Source organism: Mus caroli, chromosome 1 (genome assembly GCF_900094665.2).
Source record: "Mus caroli chromosome 1, CAROLI_EIJ_v1.1, whole genome shotgun sequence".
Classification (NCBI taxonomy): Eukaryota; Metazoa; Chordata; class Mammalia; order Rodentia; family Muridae; genus Mus; species Mus caroli.
This window is the reverse complement of record NC_034570.1, coordinates 180,020,604-180,039,475: the sequence shown is the minus strand read 5'-3', so window position 1 is coordinate 180,039,475 and position 18,872 is coordinate 180,020,604. Positions and strand designations below refer to the sequence as shown.

At 44.6% G+C, this 18,872-nt stretch overlaps 1 protein-coding gene across 3 annotated transcripts in view; it reads right to left on the bottom strand.

Moving 5' to 3' along the window:
• The window catches only part of LOC110292153, a 176,571-nt gene that overhangs the window by 109,399 nt on the left and 48,300 nt on the right, over window positions 1–18,872 (bottom strand). The gene's annotated exons all lie outside the window — the stretch shown is intronic.

Genomic DNA, 18,872 nt, shown 5'->3' with positions numbered 1-18,872 from the left:
ATGATGTGTTGATGATGGTGGTGGTGGTGATGATGTGATGATGGTGGTGGTGGTGGTGGTGATGATGATGATGATGATGATGATGTTGATGATGTGTTGATGATGGTGGTGGTAGTGATGATGTGATGATGGTGGTGATGTGATGATGGTGGTGGTGATGGTGATGTTGATGATGTGTTGATGATGGTGGTGGTGGTGATGATGTGATGATGATGGTGGTGGTGGTGGTGGTGGTGGTGGTGGTGATGGTGATGGTGATGATGTGTTGATGATGGTGGTGGTGGTGATGATGGTGGTGATGTGATGATGGTGGTGGTGATGGTGATGGTGATGATGTGTTGATGATGGTGGTGGTGGTGATGATGGTGGTGATGTGATGATGTGATGATGGTGGTGGTGATGGTGATGGTGATGGTGATGGTGATGATGATGACAGAAGAGAGTCCATCTCCAACCCCAAGACTTCTGACCTAGTCTGGAGGAACCTTGTTCCCAGTCTTGGAGAGAGACTCCTCAGTGTTTCCTGTCAACATGTTGAGCCTTCATGGCTCAGTCCTGCCAGCTCCTGAGGAAGGTACTGTTCAGGTCACAAGACTCACTTTAGGGTTCTGAAGATGACTTGCTTCTGATCTCTGCCAAGTGCGTTATTCTACAGGAGGAAGTGTTGCAGAGGGCCAGGGCAGCAGTTGGAGATGACATCTTGTTGTCTAGCAGCAGCATGGCCCTGAGGACCTTGGCCTTAGACACACATGCACAGTGAATATCTCACCTGCTATGGATGCTGTAGAGCTGATAGAAGGCGGCCAAGGGCTCCTAAGGAAAACCTTATTAAAAACCAGAAGTCTCTGTGTAGAGAGATAGATTGATGGGTAAAATACTGGCTTTCCATGTACAACTTGATCCCTTGACCCATGTGTGGTAGCACAGGCTTGTGATCCTAGGGCTGGGTCAAGAGAGAGGAGGGCACATGTACACACTTACACACACACATTCACACACATACACACATAAACATTCATACACACACACACACACACACACACACAATGTTTACCCACATACACCAGTAAAACATATGCATATACATAAGGGGTTTTTGGGGGATGGGGGAGAAATCAGTAGGCTCTTTTTCTTCCTGCTTCCTAAAATTACTGGAGTAGAGAAGTGACTGCAGGACTCAGGGGGAGAAATGTAAGGGTGAGAGCAAATGACACAGTCGAGTCCCCGACTTCTTGTGTCATCTCTTCTGATCCTCACTGTGAGGCACGACACCCCCTCCCTGCATGCTTGCCCAGATATTTCAGAGGTATAACTGGACATGATCATTATCTCTCAGTCTCTGAGGTAGAAGCAGAGCTCAGAACACTAAAGCAGGCTGCAGTGCGGTCGCCTGGAATGGCCTATGCTCCAAGGTCAGTCAGTGTTCATATATGGAAGCAGGGCTTGGAATTGATTGGCACACTCTGATTGTGTCCTGAAGCCACTGTTTGGTTCCATCAAATAGACTGGTGGCTGCTTGCTGCTTATCAAGCTCTGACTCAATTAAAACAACAACAACAAAAAAAGCCAACTGCATTCCACCCTCCCCCATCCTGAGAGTTTATGATGGATACAATGTATCATCTACTAGAATCTCAGGATCTAGTAAGTATCCCACCATAAAAGCCTAAGGAGATGTCTCAGTGGATAAAACTTAAGGCTGTTCAAGCCTGAGAGACAGAGTTTGCATCCCCAAGCCCACCAAAAGTCAGGCACATTTGGTAAACATCTATAATCTAAGCAATAAGCAGGCACAGACAGGTGATCCCCAAGACAAGCCAGCTAACTAGATCAGCAGGAGTCAGTGAGCTCTGACTTCAGCAGAGATCCTGCCTCAGCATATAAAGTGGGAAGCAACTGGGTTAATTTTGGAACTCCATGGTCATATACAACCTCACACGTGTGCATGTGTATATACATACATAGGTTCATGTATGTACACATATATTCCCATCCAACACCACATGCATACATACATACACACACACACACAGATTCCAAAGGCCAGAGAAGGAACTTCCTGACTCTCATGCCTGAGCTACCACACCCACTCCATCCCTGAGCTGCCCTAAGCAGCATCCTTAACCCATTAGTCCAGGTGTCCTGCACTGATGATGTGGGCCTGAGTTTCACCCACCTTACGGTCAAAGCTCTCTAGTGTCTCTTAAAACCCTTTTTACTGTGATCTATGGCTGTGTTCCCAGGATCCTGGTCTTATCACAAATGCAAGCTTGGGAACATGGAAACGCAGTCTGGGGGGTAGTCTGGTGGGCCACAGCAGTGACATAGTAGACCCTCTTTACACAGCACCTCCATCCCAAGATCCCGAGATCCCTTTGTCCTTCTCCCTCACTGCCCTGATCTAGTTCTGTGGGAATTATTCAAAGTGCTGGTTTTAAAACGGGAAGTATCCCCACCCCAGGGGATAGTTGGCAGAGTCTAGAAGCAGGTTTGGTTGTCACCACTGCAGGGGTGCTGCTGCGTGTCCTGGGTAGAGGTCAGAGGTAGAGCATCTGGCTGTTTGTCTACTGAGTGCAGCACAGCCCCACAGCAAAGACATAAGCAGCTACAATGTCAACTGGAACACAGTCAAGAAGCCCCAGTATAGACCAGGATGGGCTCATTCTGCCCCTCTCCCTGTGTCCTCTGCTGTCACATCTGGTTGATCAGGACATTTGTCCCCTCAAAGCTCTGTTCTGAACCCAGAGCCCTCTCTGCACAGGGCTCCGGGCAGTCTCTTCTGAGCGGAGGATGCTGATATGCAAAAATGAATGTGACTGGCTGTCCTCATGCTAGACGCTCTGGGTGATGGCCACATTCACCTGTGTAACACTGAAAATGTTCAGAAGAGGAGTTCATATCAACTGCGTACAATAAGACTCCCGATCACTCTGAGATGAAGGAGGGGTGAGAGAGAAAAGGAGAGAGAAAGAGGGAGGGAGGCAAAGAAAATGAAACAGAAGACGAAAGGCTGGGGTGAGTATTTGTAGAAGGAAGAGAGGAATAGGAACCAGAAAAATGAAGTTCAAACTAAGGTACCGCAAGCTGGGGAGATGGCTCAAGACAGGAAACGGCTTGCCATGCATGCATGCATGCATATCCATCCCCAATACACATGTTTTAAAAACCCAGACACAGCACTGAACTGTGATCACAGCCCTGAAGAAGCAGAGACAGAGATATCCCTCCAGCTCGCTGGCCAGTTAGTCTGGAGAAATTGGCGAGCTCCAGGTTCAATGAAAGATGTTGTCTCAAAAAATAAAACAGTAGTTAAGGAAGAGGTTCAGACCTAACGTGCCTTCTGATCTCACGTGTACACACATGAACCTTACACGTTCACACTCTCACTGACCTCACATGTACCTGTGTACTCACATGCCCACATGAAAGCTCCCCGCTCATCATAAATGCACTAGTATTGACTCCCATACAGTGGGGAAAGCCCCTCCAGGGCTGTCTTGTGTGTTCTGAAGGAGCTCCTTAAAGTGAAAGAAACCACCCTGAGTTTCCCGGCTGCTGGAGGTAAACTCTGCCATGCTGCCTAATCATTTTGTCTGTGATCATTGCAGTTGACCCAGTCATGCTGAAGAATTTTCCAGTTTCTCCAGTTACTACCCACTCCAAGTACAGAGCTTTTTTCTGCCAAGGGTAAGGATGAGCTACCACTTGGTTGTCATCTTTCTCAAAGGCCACACAGGACACCTTAGCGGGCTCCTTCCCCTTTGTCTGCTGGTCTCATCTTGGTAGGGACCACAGATGCAGACAAGAGCATTTTCCCTCGTTAACACTACAGCAAATGGCTGACAATAGAGGCATTTAGCTAAAGCAAAATCCCAAATAATGCTTCCTGTTGATAGAGTTTTGATGGATAAAGTCTGAGTGTTTTTATAGTTTAGATCTTAGAAAAGATTTTGGCAGGCCCTTAGTGTTTCAGGGTCAGTGGAATGACACAACCACATGTCTGCTTTGAATGTTTCCCTAAGAAATGTAAAAATGTTAGCAAAGATTCTCACGGACGCAAAAGACATGCCTTGGGAAACAGCAAGCCTTCCTATTGCAATACCAAAGTGATCAATTTGTCAGAGAAAAACTGTCGTTGAAGGCACATATGATCCTGGCACTGTTGCATGTTGGGAGGTTTTATTTTTTCCTTCTACAGCTCTGCCAACCACAAATTCAAGTACAGTCTGTGTCTCAGATGTGGGCACGTGTCTCTACCAGCAGAATGCACCCTGTCTAAGATACAGAGTGCTGTATTGTGTTGCAGAGTGTTGTCGCTTCTGCACACAGCTTCACAGTAGCTAGACCTGCAGCCCTGTTCTGTGAAATTTTTTTTTCCTTTACCACATTCCTATTCACAGAGTTCAACTATTAAGTCTTTTCATCGGTGGTGTATTTGTGATCCTATGCAAATTTCCACAAAAGAGCCTTCTTTGTCCATTGTAGAATGTAATGGTGCCTACATCTTCCATGCAAGAGGGATGTCTGGACACAGTCCCAGTCACCAGAGAGAGAAGATGGAGGAGTGAGGAGGAAGAGGTTGTCCCCCTAATTAGCTTCCTTGCTTCCTTCTACCCTCTCCACAGGACATACATAAAGGAGGCACTGAGCAACATCATGCCGTCACCTTCTGGACATTCAGATGGGTTTGGCTAAAACTGGGGCAGGAGACTGTGTCAGGGTTTGCATAATCACAACACAATCTGAGAAAATTCCCACACAAAAGTCATAAGCCATCATATTCTTCATCCCTGATGCAGTGAGCTCAGCGTGGCTTGTCTTTACATTCTGGGTGCCCAGGCCCATTGAGGCTGTGAAGCTCTGTGCGTCCTGCAACCCCAAAGCCAAGGCACCTTCCATCACTGTTGTTCTTGCATGGAAGACAGTGGTTCTCATGTTTTTACTCGGCTCAACAGCTCAGGGCCTGCTGACTACTCGAGTTTTCAGATGATATATCAATGAGGCATTTAAACAGAGCAGTTCATACACAAAAATTCTGTCTGCTTTGTAAAAGATTATCCTTTTATAAACATTCTGCAGAAAACATAAAAGCAAGCAGGGAACAGTACACAGGACAGGAAAGATGTTAGCAGGGAGATTAATCGAGAATGGACTGAAGTGAATGGCCCTGCTAAAACCACATCCGGATACTTTGGCTGCACTGAGACATAAATAATGGGAATGACACGTCATTTATTTGGGATAATGAGTTGATCCAAAGTGGAGGCCTAGGACTAGAGATTAAAGATTAAATATCCATCTCCTGATGAACACCAGTAGCCAACTTTAACCTTTTCCTTCCAAAAGTACAATTGTACTTGAACAATTTATTGAGCTGCTTTACAGTACAATCCTGAAAATCAGCAGTGAACTCCACTGGAATCACTCTCTAAGCTGGTAGAAAATGCTGCTTCCCTTCAAAGCAGGAGGTGAACTCACATTTGTAGGCTAAAGCCTCTGAAAGGAAAGCTTAATGAAATAGATTTTGCCCTCATTACACTGCATTTGAAAAACAGAGTGTTGCAATTTCTTCAGAATTGAAAGAATTCTTACCAGAAGGCAGCTTGTCAAGTCTCAGGAAGTAAACAGAAATTACAAGGTTTAGGAAGTAAATAATTCACAAGTCACAGGAAGTTCCTAAAATTTACACAATTCACATGCCTTGTCTGCCCCCCCACCAACACCACCAAAGGTTATAACAACATCAACAACTGCTGTTAGGTGGAGGGTCGACTGCGAAGTTGCCTGCAAATTATTCAGGTAGCTCCAGGGACTCTGCCCCCCCATGCTGGGGTGGGATGTCAGTAATGCCACTGCTTTGAGTCTCCCAGGGCCCTGTAAATGATCTCAATAAACTCAATGGTTCACAAAGCTAGACTTGGGGAGAGTTGTTTCTTTGATAGTTTCTAGATAAGCTGAGATGAATAGATATTTGCGCATGTCTCCCTCAAGGAAAGTCACATAGTATCTACCACAAGGATTTTCCTTCTGTCTCCTCATGTCTCCCTCAAGAAAAGTCACATAGTATCTACCACAAGGATTTTCCTTCTGTCTCCTCATGTCTCCCTCAAGNAAAGTCACATAGTATCTACCACAAGGATTTTCCTTCTGTCTCCTCTGTTGTTTGGAACAATGAAGTCTCTCAAAAGAAACAGAGAAGAAAGTCTGGTACTTGCTAATAAGACAGACTCACAGAGAACCAGTGAATTCACCAGATGAGCCAAGCCAAGCAGTAGGAATCTTGTGTAAACTCTTATGAGGTCCCAAACCAGGATGTGCCCAAGGCAGGGTGCCATCACTAGTTAAGGAAGAGCTGGGAAGGACCCCTGTGGCCTCTTGCTATAATCCTGACTTTTTCCATCATATACCTACTGCCTCCTTACCTGTCAAGTTAGCAATAATGAGCAAGACCTGGAAAAGCCAGCATCCACTTGTGAAGTTAAAAGCCTGGATCCCTGGGAAGACTGAAAGCTCTGTATAAAAAGGGTTGGAAAGAGGAGAATGGGGGGAGATCTCGAGCAGGAAGACTGTAGAAAAGATAGCAAAGGAAATAAGTCTTCCAGATGTGCACAGGGCCATACTCGCCCCCACTCTCTGAGTATCAGTTCAGCTTCCCCTTGCTCTTGGTGGGTGGTAGGGATTCAGGGGGGAAAGAAACTTGATGGGTTGTTCACTGCTTATAACCCCAAGGCAGGACAGTGTTTTGGTGGCTGTAGACATGAATGGAGTAGAAGCACAAGATCCAAATGAGGCACTAAACATCTACAGTTCAACAAAGGTAGAAGGCCAGGCCATCAACCTGGCCTGGATTCCAAGGCCACTCATCTACAGAAAGCAACCATAGACTAGCATCTCTCATGATACTGGTTTAGTGGTTTCAGTCTCTGCTCCAGGAAGCATTTAGCTCCATGACATGCCAATGTGACTGCACCACGGGCAGACTCTGCCATCCTGTCCCCTGGCTCGTGTTACCTCTCCCACCCCACCGCTAACCCAACTCCCAATGCCCTAGCCTTTCCTGTCCTTTGGAGAAAGAGAAGAATTTGTGCTTGAGAGCAAGATGTTCCAGACCTCTCAGCCACACTGTGGTAGCAGAAAGAGGATGCCCACCCTCTCCGTCCTGTCCTCTTAATAAGTCAGCAAAAGTTGATCATCTTCTCAGAGGCAAAATAATTGAGTCACTTCCTAGATAAGAACAGTATTACTGGAAACAGCCACCTTCTTAGCAGATAAAATAAATGTGATTAGTGTTTAAGTTGTGTTTTCCTTCAGACAGAAGAATTGAGAGCAGAGCTAAGATAATTGCAAGACACAGAGCTGTCATCTGGGAAAGGAAGAGACTAGGCAACACAGAGCTTCAAATCAGGGCTACGGAAAGGAAGGCCAACACTTGCTCAAATCTTTGCCATCATTTGAGTGAGTATTAAAGTCCCAAGGAAGGAATAGAACCACTCAGCTCTTTAATTATAAGAGGTCACCTGGAAGGGAAATCTATAAATGGGCTTTTATATTTCTTATCAAGAGGTATCAAATGGCCCCGTGTAAGTAATTCTGGAAACAGAAACCAGAACCTACGTCGGATAGGAGGAGAAGGCAGTGTGGTCTCTACAGAACCGTGTCCTATTTCACCATGGCTTTCCTGATGTTAGCAATAAGGAATATCAAAGACCGCTGTGACAGGGCAGGGCAGGGCAGTGCAGAGGTTCCTCTGTATTGTATTCTTGCTGAGGCCACTTCAGGTTTAACCAGATGGCCAGCATGTATATGGACCATAGCTGCCACTACCCTGCTGGTTAAAAAAGCTGACAAATTAACTTCAGAGCACTAATGGTTTCTGGAAGCCCCACACTCCTTTGAGGCCCTCTTGAGAGGGACATTCCAGAGATGCATGTGAGACCTAGGTGACCCAATATACCAAAGCCTACTTCGACCCTTCATTTGGTTCCACAAGATGTCAGCTTACCACCCTGCCAGTTTCTTGCAGAAGTTGACCCCCATGGGTCCCCTGCATGACTGCCTTGAGGTGACTGGCCTGATCCAGTCTATCAGGCCTGATCTGACAGATGTCCCATTGGTGACCCCAGATGAAGTATTGTCAAGTATTGTGGGAAGTACAAGGTGAGATCAGATATGCGGGGGCAGCAATGGTGACCTAAAATAGAACTACCTGGGCATAATATTTGAGTGGGGAAACCTTAGCTCAGGGAGCTGGGCTTTTGAGTCAAACACTTGCTCAGGAGAGTGGGGGTTCTAGAAACAAGACTATCACCATATATACTAATGTCCATATGCTTTTGCCATGGCCCATGTCTATGGGGCTCTAAACAGGGGAAGAGGAAAAGCAGGGAAAGAAATCAAAACTAAAGAAGAAATCTTAGCTCTGTGAGAAGCTATCTGGTTACCCAAGATAGTGGCCATTGTCTGTTACAAAGGACACCAACAGGAGGACTTCCCAGAAGCCAGAGGTGATAGAACAGCTGACTTAGCTGCCCAGGAAGTAGCCCTCAAACCAGTAGGGCCTCTTCAAATCTTGGTAGCTCTGGTGGAGCCCAGCTTATTGGGCCACCTAGAATATACCCCAGGGTGAAACTGACCAGGCTAAACAAAGAGCTAGCCACATAAGAGAAGCAAAGATGGTGGACATTGCCAGATGGCAGAATCTTCCTTCCCACAAGTCTAGGAAGGCAACTCATTATAGATCTCTACCAAGTCACCCACACAGGGACCACAGAAACTGCTGAACCCATCAGACGCAGGTATTATGTTCCAAATTTGAAAACTCCCATTAAAAACACCACTTTAAATATGCCATCAGTGTTCATGTAAACCCAGAGAGGGAAGGAAGACCCCCACCTGGGATCTGGGCTTGAGGAAATGGGTCTGGGGAGCATTGGGAGTTGAATTTTACTAAAATCGGGCTTACTGTTTTTGGTTGGTGTTTGAAGACACCTTTTCAGGGTGGGTGGAACCCTGCCCCAAAGCAACAAAGACTTACTTCAGGAAGTAATTCTTAGTTTTGGATTGCTTCTAACTTTAGGGTCAGACAGTGGTCTGGATTTTTACAGCTAAGGTGTCTCAAAATCTGACAAAGGTATTAAACATTAATTGGAAATTACATTCTAAGTATAAGCCATAAAGCTAAGATCAGTTAGAAAGAATGAATAAAACTCCTAGGGAGACTGACAAAATTGACTTGGAAGCTGGTGAAAAATTAAGTCAAACTCTTCCCCTTTGCCCTATTCTGGCTGAGAGTAATCCTTACCAAACTCCCCAAACTCTGAGAGATACCCCAAGCATGAAGATCTTTTTTTATTAGATATTTTCTTTATTTACATTTCAAATGTTATCCCCTTTTATTGTTTCCCCTCCGAAAATCCCCCTATCCCATCCTCCTTACCCCTGCTCACCAACTCACTCACTCCCACTTCCCTGTTCTGGTATTCCACTACACTGGGGCATAGAGCCTTCTCAGGACCAAGGTCCTCTCCTCTCATTGATATCCCACAAGGCCATTCTCTGCTACATATGCAGCTGGAGCCATGGATCCCTCCATGTGTACTCTTTAGTTGGTGGTTTTGTCCCTGAGAGCTCTGGGGGGTACCGGTTGGTTCATATTGTTGTTCTTCCTATGGGGCTGCAGCCCCAAGCACAAATATCTAATCACCCTTTTCTCGAGTTCTTGAAGGCTATGAAGGAAACTCTTTGACCACTGACTGGACTGTGAAGGGAATTCTGCAACCTCCTACCTCTGAATCTGCCCCTGAGTCCCATCAAGGAGACTTGGTTTGTGTGAAGATTTCTGCCCAACCCATAAACCTATCAGGAAGGCACTCTTCCCAGTCATCCTCACCAACCCAAATGCTGTCAAAGTAACTGTTTTTTTTCCCCTTTGGGGGTGGACCACTGAAAACAATGACAGACAGACCTTCACTTGACACTGGGATCCCTTAAAGATAACATTGAAAAGAGTTTACTAATCTGGAGTATCCAAGTCTTGTCAGCCCTGAACCTGGATATGTAAACTCAGAAAAACCAGGATGATTCTGTTCTTTAATGTTCCTTTCAGGGGTGGAAAAATATGGGTCTAGGGAAGGGATGGGGTTCAGTAAATCAAGTTGTAGAGAAAACTGTCTAGCAAATGTCCTTCAACGCTAATAGTTTTATACATGCTGTATAAAGGAAAGTGTCCACTTCATGTCCTCAAGTTACCTGGGTGGCTGTACTAATGGTTTGACTAAATGCACCTCCTCTAACTCACCAGAAAGTCACACCCTATTCTATGTATACTAGTCTATACTATCCCCCAAGGCACATACCTATAATGGAGAAGAGGGGAGAGCTCATATTGACATTGGACAGCAATAGCCAATGGAAAAACCCATAGGCACCTCAGCCTTCATTGCTGTGAATCAAAGCTTCAGGGAACTCAGTTTCCAGATAGACTTAGACCTAGATCATTTGTGGAATTCTATTTCCAGGCTGGCGAGCCAAGTTGGCTCCCTTACTGTCAGCATAATTATGACCATTGGTTCTGGTTCTGATGGAGCTAACAGTGAGACCCTGAACCCTCACTGCATGGCCAACTCCATCAAAAAGAGATAAACTCAGTCAAGATTTTGGTCCTTAGGACTACCTATGCCACTGTAGAACAAGACTAGCTAATAATTTGAATCATGCCCATAGAGCCAGTGGGAAATGTGGTAGGGCAAGACAATTCAGTGGTTCCTCCATCTTGTATTCTTTCTGAGGCCATTTCAGGTATAACTAGAACTTGATTGTCTTGATGGAGAATTATCATGGAAAATTATCCAACTCTATCCAAGAACCTAAGGTCAAGATGTTCCAGCCAACTTACCTTAGCTTCTATTAAACTGCCTCCTTGTGCAAACCTCACCCTCCAGCTAACTGCTTATCTTAGCTTCTGTTAAATTGCTTGCTTGCACAAAACCTCCCCTGCAGCTCCTGAGTGAGATACCAGAATGTGGGTTTTGCCTTTAAAAAACCCTTACCCTAATCACTTGGTGCTATACTTGGGTCCCAAATACCTGGGTATAATTCCAGCCATCTAGAATCAAGACTTCCAATTGACTATACACTGTGTCTGTGTGGTCATCTCTGATGGGCTCCCTGTAATAATATGACTTGGGCCAGGGATGAAATCACAGAATAAGAAAGATGCTATGACATGGTCTTGAGATCTGTCCACAGAGAATTTTCAGTTAAACCCCTTCCCCATTTTTTCCAGATGTTTCTCTTTTCGCTTGTGACTAGAACCCATTACTAAGCCTGGACATGAAGAGCCCACAAACTGAAATAATTCCATGGCCTCTGATTCACTTCTTGCTTTGAGTTCCTGCTTTAACTCCCCTCAGTGTAACCTGAAAGTTGTGAGCTGAAGTAAATCCTTTCCTCTCCAAGTTGTTTTTGGTCCTGGTGTTCTAATAGAAACCCTCACTAAGACAGAAAACGCATGGTGAGGGGAAATGATATGAGATGGATTTGCTAGGATGTGAAGGTCTGTCTCCAGGCTTTCCCTCCATTTGGAGATAACCTCAATCTTCACATGCATGGCCTTTCATATGTCTGGCCTCTTAGTCCAATGGAACTATGCCCCATATATATTCTTTTTCTCAGTTAAATTCTTTCAATTTTCCTTTTTAAATTTTATTTTTACCTGTGTGTGTGTGTGTGTGTGTGTGCCAGCTCATCTGTATGTACACACTAAATGGATGCAGTGCCTATAGAGTTCAGAAAAGGGAGTCAGAGTCTCTGGAGCTGAAGTCACATGCAACTGGGAGTCTTTGATGTAAATACTTGGAACCAAACTCTGGCCCTCTGCAAGAACAGCAAGTGCTCTTACCTGTTGAGCCATCTCTCCAGCTCTGCTTTAAAATGTCTATTTTAATTAATAATTAATTGGTTTGTTATTTGTGATGATATGCTGTGTGTAAAGGTCTGAGGACAACCTGTGAAGTTCTCACTTTCTGCCATGTGGGTCCCAGAAATCAAATGCAGGCTACCAGGATGGGTACTAGGCATCTTTACCCAGCGAGCCATTCTTTTGGCCTGCAGTTTTCCCTTTCTTGCTGTAACTCAGCACCTGTATTTGGCTGTGAGTCAGCACAACACCTTTCTTTGGCTCCGTCTTGGAGTATATTCATACTACTTAACATGACACAGGAAGATGAACTGTTGCTCATCTCAGGATGGCCCAACATCAAGCACACTTGGTGGCACTAACCTGCATTTTCATTAAATTCTATTTATCTCTCCTTTCAGTTTTTAATTCTGAATGATAATTGCATGTTGGCTGTGGGAACTTCCCAAGCACTTGGAGGCAGTGCAACATTTTGCTCTGCTTTTCCAGCTTCAGCCTTCATCATACCTCATCTCTCTGCAAAAGTCCTTTGAGATAATTGGCCACGGCTTCTAGGTCTCATCTGGCCAGCTTCCTCTGCAGGATTACCTTTCCCTAGTATAGTCCCACAGTCTGAGCCAAGTCTGACTGATCTGTGTTTACAATTGTATCCAGAAAAAAAATGGTGACCAGTAGTCTTGGCTTATGCATGAAAAGGTTTCCCTCTGGAATTTTAATTTAGCTAACACCTTTATTTATCCTTCAATATCTTTACAAATAAAGTGTCTGAGCAGTGTAGCAATTATGCCTATGCTGTAACCATAGTACAAATGTTACAGAGGTAACTGACCACTTCTGCTTGGATTTAAAGCCCACTCTACAGGAGGAAGCACACACCTAGAAGTCTGTAAATCTGGCTAAGGGCCCATGGCTGCAGAGTTCATAGGCCCCTGAGGTGAATCTACTGCTACAATTTTACTAGACATAGAATCAAATGGTTCTCTTAATTTGTATCTCCATACTCATAGATTAGCACAACTCGTGGGCCTCATTAGAAAAGTTTCTTTGTTCAGTGGAGGTCGGTTAATACAGAAATTTACAACTGGTCAAAGCACATATATTAAGTGGCTGTAGAAAGCTCAGCCACAGATGGGGCATCTCTATCACACCCTCTCAACATGCTCAAAGACCATCAAGAAAGAGGAGATGAGAAGATTACAAGAGCCAGAGGCTGGGAAGAGTGGAGCAAGACCGAAGCAGTGTCCTCTGCACAGGACATGATCACTGCACTGATGATCTCAGAGCAGCTGAGATAGCCAGCAGCAGATCCATGTTAGAGCATAGCATGTTAGAACATAGCAGCAGATCCATGTTAGAGCATAGCATGTTAGAACATAGCAGCCAGTCCATGTTAGAGCATAGAATGAGGAGGGGCTCAGGATTCCTACCCCTACCGTAGGTAAGGAGATCTGAATAATTGATGGCTGGAAGGAAAGACCATTTTCTTTAAAGATGTCCCCTTGGTAGGTTGGCCATGCTCTAGTAGGTGGTCTCACACTCATGAATATATAGGAAGCACAAATGGATTCAGTGACTTGTTAAAGAGAAAGGAATATGAAATGGGGAGAAGGAAAGAGACATGAGGGATTGATCTTGGAGGAGTTAGGGGAAGGAGTGGGCGTGACTCTGATCAAGATACATTGTATCCATGTATGAGCAGCTCAAAAAATTAATAATATATATATGTAAATACTTTAAATGGAAATGTTTCAGCTTTGTTCTAATGTTGCAGTTACCACACAGAAACCACTAGCTTGCAGCAACCTAGTATTCAGATGGGAGATTTATCATTTGCTCCAATTGATTCCAAAAGTGATTTTTATGTAGAATAGTCAACTCTTCCCTGGTTTCCTCCCCGTCAATCTGAAATCGTTGGTACAATTTTCATGTAGCTGATTTTTCTCATATGAATTTAGAGAGAGATGTTATTTATTGATCAGTGTTTTTTGACCACATAAAATCCATCTTTCACAGCATCTACCACTGTGAGTTGTCATCTGTGACAACAGGAGTTTTCAGCTGTCAGCAAATTTCTTTTTATCTGTTCAAATTTTGATAAAATCTAACTTGTCAAGGTTACATTTTACAGTCAAGTTTCAATAGTATATTATTTCACTATTTCACTTTAGATAGTGAAGTTTTGGTTTCGTGTTGATAATTTTTAGCAGGAATAGTCATTGTAAACTCGGTGAAAGACTTAAGGAATGGTTGTCATGTTTAATCTCTAAAATGATCACATGCAATTATCCTCAGATATTCCAGGATTTTCTTTTTGATGTCTATTGATGTATTCAGTTAGAATTGTGAATTTGTCTGTGATGGTTAAACTTGATTGTCAACTTGATATACCCAGGAATTTGGAATCTCTATTAAGGGGTTGTCTCCATCAGATTGCCCTGTGGGCATGTCTGTGGGGCATTTTCTTGATAGCTAATTAATGTGGGAGGGTCCAGCCTACTGTGGGCAGTGCCATACCTGGAAAGGTGGGCCTGGACTGCTTAAGAGAGATAGTTAGATGTGAGCCTGGCAGCAAACCAGGAAGCAGTATTCCCCCATGGTCTGCTTCAGAGTCTGATTCAGTGTCTGCTTCAGTTCCTTCCTCCAGGTTCCTGTCTTGCCTCCCTTGGTGATGGACTGTAAACTGCAAGTCTCTTTCTTCCCCAAGTTGCTTTTGGTCACGGTGTTTATCAGAGCAACAAAAACAGAAGCCAATGCAACTGTTAAGTTAGCTAAGGGCATCTCTAATGAACTTCTCCACAAGTCCCATTCTGTGTGGTGATAATGGCCAGGGCAAAGGTCAAAATGATGAGACTGGAGGTTTTGGTAAGGTTAACACATCATCACAACTAGAGTCCAAAGACCTTGAGAGACCAACGGGCTGTAGAAACTGGAGGTTGGTGATGTCTCTCCGTGCCTCTGCGTTACCTCTACAACTAGAAAAGGCCTCTTGTTGATCATGGATGATCAAAGTCTGGATGTTCCTCAACCCCCAAGGCTGTCCTGGGCTATCTCTGCACTGTCATCTTTCGGTCTGCATTTCTGCCATCAATACCCTTATCTTCTTCTCAATACTAAGTATGGATTCAAATTTCTGAGAGAAGTATGGCCAACCTACTGTAATCAGAAGCCTTTTGGTTGTTGAGGAAGTCTTTTGCAGGAGTCTATCTGACATGACATTGCTCTACCTGTGGTCTACAAATCAAGTATGAAGATCATTTTCCAAATTCCGTGGCTCTGGTTATTTCACTTGATTGTCCTTATGTGGCCATAAAACCATACAAGAGGCTACCAGGATGCCCTGCATGCCCTCTTTCCCCATCGTGGGTTATGGATGCCACCGAAAGACTGCATCATCAGGGAGGTGTGAGCTCACATCCATATGGCCTGTCCTGTGTTAGCTGCTAAGTTCTCTGCGTTTGTGTTTCCTCATCCATATATGGAGACTCCTCCCAGGGTAAAATGGGTCTTATAAAGAACCTGGCTCAGAAAGAAAAATCCCTCCTCCCCTGCAAGGTCCCTTTTCTCTTCGAGACATCCATGGAATCACCTTCGTCCACAGAGAGGACATTTGAATAATACTGCGTGGATGGAACTGCGCAAAACCCAGGAAATAAATGACTAGAGCTGCCAGCAAGAGCCGTGTTGCTTTTCCCCCTGCCAAGCCTGATTTTCCCAGAGATACAGCGTGTCTTTGGATAAGTCAGCAACGGCTCGATCCAGATAAAGTCTCTCAGGCAGGCAGCATATTTATACTCAAATGCTCACTTCTACTTCAAGTTTCCAGTCCCCTGCTGGTCTTTTCTGCAAACTTAATTAATTAGCTGTGGTGAACATTTGTTCAGCCTCACGCGGCACTGAGAGAACGAAGAAGACAGGCTCTCATGAATTAAAACATTTCAAAATATTGTCTTCTCCCAAGAAAACATTCCTTTTTTTTTTTAAATTAACACTCCATTTGGATAACTTTAAGGTTTCAAAAGAAAACAAACAAGGAAGCTCCAATTGATGCCGTTTGTCTTTAACTGTTTCCCCCCATTGTTCTGGGCCATGGCTCCTCCTGTCCCCAGTACTGTCAGCCCCTTAGTAGATATACCACAGATCTTCCCCCCACCCCCTCTGTGATACTTGGGCAAGCGTATCATGAAGCCCTGGAGTCAAAATGCTTGCCATGCCCCAGGAGCTGTTGAGCAAGAGGCTGGTGGACAGATTGTAAGAGCCAGAGATGACGACTGCCATCAAACTGAGCTGTCCAGGGGCTGTACACACAGGAGCGGACAGTGGCTGTGACTGAATGCGTGACACATAATCAAGACTGGAATGCGTGAGCTGTAAGACCAATGTAAATGAACCCCAGCATGGGTGGAGGAGGAAGTGTGAACTCCCACCTCTAGCACTGAAGCAGCTATTGGCAACTGAAGACTGCTGGGCGTAGGGGTGGAGTCAGTTTTCATGGGGAATATGGCCCTGAAAGGCTACCCATGTTCAAGTGCATGACCTCCAACCCATGTACATGCTGGTAGCATTGAGTGAACTTAGTGGGTTTTAGGAAGAAAGCACATAAAATTAGAAAGAAACAGTGTGCACAGGGGAGGAATTAGAGGGAATGGATAGGAAGTGTGTTTGATCCAACACATTACATGCATGTATGACATTCTCTCACAATAAAAATGAATGTTGGCCATGTGCTCCTGGGTCACAGATTAAGATCTGCCTGGCCTGTGGGTGACACCGTTGTCCTGGCCCATGGGTGACACTGTTGTCTTAGGGATGGGAAGCTTCCCGGTCATCTTAAGGGCAGTGATGCTATTAATCCACTTTCCTTTGTTTCACTTCCAGGATGTAATCACATAGGCTAAGCCTGGATAATAGGAAGAGAGGCTGGGAAATGGACCTACCTGCCAGCAAGTGCTACCTGATCCCCACAATCTACTCCCGGGGATCCAGAGCCTGAATTAGATCCTGCTACAGTATGGATCTCAAACGTACTCCATCGGTCTGGGTGTTCAAAGATGGTCCCTTATGAGGACACCATAGGAAGGAATAGACCCCTTAAGACGAGGGGCCAGGGACTGGGTGATGGCTAGGTGAGTCGAGATGGCTCACTTGTAACACAAAATTCAGGACTTGCATTCAAAACTGCAGCATACTGGTACAACGCCAAGCATAGCTGTGTATGTGCCTATAACCTAAGTAAAGTAGGGGACAGAGGCAGGAGGATTGCTGAGGCCTGTTGGCAGCCATCACAGCTCCAGATTCATTGAGAGACCCTGTCCCTTAATGTGCCCATTCATCACACACATAATACCACAACCCCCCACCCCACAACCCTCCCATACACATATATATAACCCCAAATGACTCTTCTTTTCATTGGGAACATCTGAAATGAGCCTGTAGTACCTCCTCTTTCTCTTACTTTGCCAGTCATTCTTGGCTATGAGGTGAACAGCTTGCTGGGATGTACTGTCTCACAGGCCCATACCAACTGAACCAGCGGAGTCCCTGTTGTGGTGGCTGTGGTTGCTGGGTTCGTCATAAGGTGTCACAGCATCTTTCCTCTATGGACATTCTAACATCTCTTCATCCTTTATATGTGCTGATAATGATTCCAAGATTCAAAACTCAGTGACCGATTCAGTTGTGGAATCACTGGTCGGTTGAAGCATAGACACAGAAGGATCCCTGAGGAGACCTAGGAGTGAAGGAAGTAAGTGTGGGTCACTGATCGGGGACCCTTAACTCAAGAGAAGCATGAAGCCTCAAGTGTCCAGAGTTCTATCAGTGGATATGCTGACCATAGACAACAGAATGCATGGGGGGGGGGGCATCGAGATGATTCAGTAAGTAAGGCTGGCAGCTCCTACCACTCGAGTTGGGTCTCCAGAACCAACAGGATAGGAGAAGAGAGCTGAGCCTCGCTGGCTAAATGTCCTCTGACTGCCACACTGCCCGTAGTACGCCTATGCCTACTCACGTGCGCACGTGCAAAAACAATAAGTAAATGATAAACAATTATAATTAACTGGCTATAACAGTGGCAAAGGCCTGTCTTAACTGTACACAGATAGCAGCAATAGCCACTTATGGAAAAGAGTCTCCACTGGCATTAACCACAGTGGTCAAGGTTATTACTATAAAACCTGATACAGTAGGTCAGTTTTGCTTTAATCTTTGGCCTTGGTTAGTTGTGACAATATGCTACTATGAGCATCCACATATCTTTATTTAAGTATAGAGACATAGCATTTCTCTGTATTTACAGCCAGATAGAAACAGAGGTATTATATAATCTGCCTTTCTGACTCTACATCTAATGATACGTATATATGTGTGTGTGTGATATCTATGTCAAAATATGAACAAAAATGTAAATGTATAGTTAGCTTTCTACACTTCATTCTGCTCCCATGGATTGTAGATCTATGAATTTAGCTAAGTAAGGATAAAGATTATTGCAGAAAAAAAAACCTTTATATGTACAGGTAGTTTTCTGTCCATTATTACCTGTCTGCAGTATGACAACCATTTGCACAGTGTTTATGTGGTATTAGGTATTATAATCAATTTCCAGCACTCTGCATGCTAAGGCAGAGGGATTGCTGCAAGTTCAAAACCTGGCAGGGCTACATAATGCTTCTCACTAGCCAGGGATTCAGTGTGAGATCTTGTCTCAAAAAAGTAATCCAAGGATGATTGGAATCATGTAGGAGACTATGTGTAGTTAAATGCAGTTAAATACATCATTGCTAGTATAGAAGTCATCCTCAGAGCTTAGCATTGGGCTGGGTTCTGGAACCAATCAGCACAGGAAGTGTGTGTGTGTGTGTGTGTGTGTGTGTGTGTGTGTGCACGTGTGTGTACATGCATATATACATATACATGTGCATATTTACATATACATCTGTATATATAGATA